The sequence below is a fragment of the Ruditapes philippinarum genome, unplaced genomic scaffold (assembly GCF_026571515.1).
Source record: "Ruditapes philippinarum isolate M1 unplaced genomic scaffold, ASM2657151v2 ctg1092_1_1_1_1, whole genome shotgun sequence".
NCBI classification, from domain to species: Eukaryota; Metazoa; Mollusca; class Bivalvia; order Venerida; family Veneridae; genus Ruditapes; species Ruditapes philippinarum.
Genome location: NW_026863199.1, coordinates 15,732 through 17,251, shown reverse-complemented (window position 1 = coordinate 17,251; position 1,520 = coordinate 15,732).

Below are 1,520 nucleotides of genomic sequence, written 5' to 3'. Positions count from 1 at the left end.
TCCGTCACATACAACCAAGGTTCTCCAAATGAAAGATGAGATGAAGACAAAAACGCGCGTGGCTTTAAAAATCAATATGTAGTACGTCGCTAAGTAATATTGTTTAGTGACATAAACCGCTTTGAAAAATACTTCATTGCCTCAAAGATGGTCGGATGTACTCTAATATACAAATTAAACATTCGTGGTAAAAAGACAAACTCATAAACATACACGTACATTTATTTCATGTCACATTAAATTACACATGTATCATTGAAAGGTCAGAAAAGAAAAATTATCAACATTTGAAATGTACTAAATACATTGATTATTTGACTTGCAATGAATTATCTATGAGGATTCTAGATATATGAAAAGAGGTATACGTGCTTTCGAACAACTGACCTTGGGATTTTTCTGAGACCAGTCTCGAATTTCGTGATTTTCATTGGTCAATATACATTCACAAATTCTTGAGATCTGAGTTAGAGCTTTAAAAGAGATCTATAAAACCTTGGACCAATGTCTTTAACCAATGCCTTTTAATACCTCAAAGTCACCTTGGTATGTGTTGTCAAAAACGGATATTATCTCATCCCATTTCATGTTGGGAATGGTCCATGCAATCCTTTCCATGATTTTATACCAAAACAGGATATGAAACATGATTAGCAAGTATTCAAATGAGGTAGTCAACCTTTAATAGCAATCGGACATGTTTTGTACAAAGTATTTAAAAGACACATACTCCAAACATTTGCTTGGTCAGTTTGTCAAAAGAACATTCATGTCCATCGCTTCATTGTCTGGTTTAAAAATGTTGTTGTTTGTAATTTCAACAGTTTGTTGGTGTGTTATATTTCGAAAGTTTGCGCATAAAAGATTCGAAATTTTAAGAAATGGCAACCTTTTCTGTTTGATGTCCATTATGAAAATTAAAATACATGCATATTACTTGCTAAATCATTTTTCCGTTATTAATTTTTGAAATAATTTAAACCCACTGAACGTCATTTTTAAAACTGTCATATTATGTTATATTCAATGATTATAAAATGCAGGAAAGTTTTTTATCATTACAAAAAAGTGTTGTCCTGACGTAGAACAAAGAACATTAACTTATAACGTACTCTGTTACGACAAAACAAACCCGAGTACGAACAGTTCACAACGTAATTTCAGAATAATGTCTACCGGTCGAATTAAATATCTTCCGTTTTCCTGGATATTTAAGTTCAATGTAAATAATCAAAACAGATTGTTCTGAGCAACAAATTGAAATTTCTACTGTTCCATTATTTTTAACGCTCAAACATCTTTTATATATGTATAATTTCTGCACCGACATCATGTTACAAGGAAAAGTTTTTAAAATATTGATTATTTTTTAAAACTGCTGTTTCTGTAGCCAGCATTATGTGTAGTGAACTAGATGATTCCTGGTCATAGTCGCACAAACTGTTTCAATGACATATGAAACCAATATTGTTCTTTCTTAGCTAGCTATCATATATAACAAAACAGAAATATATGAAATC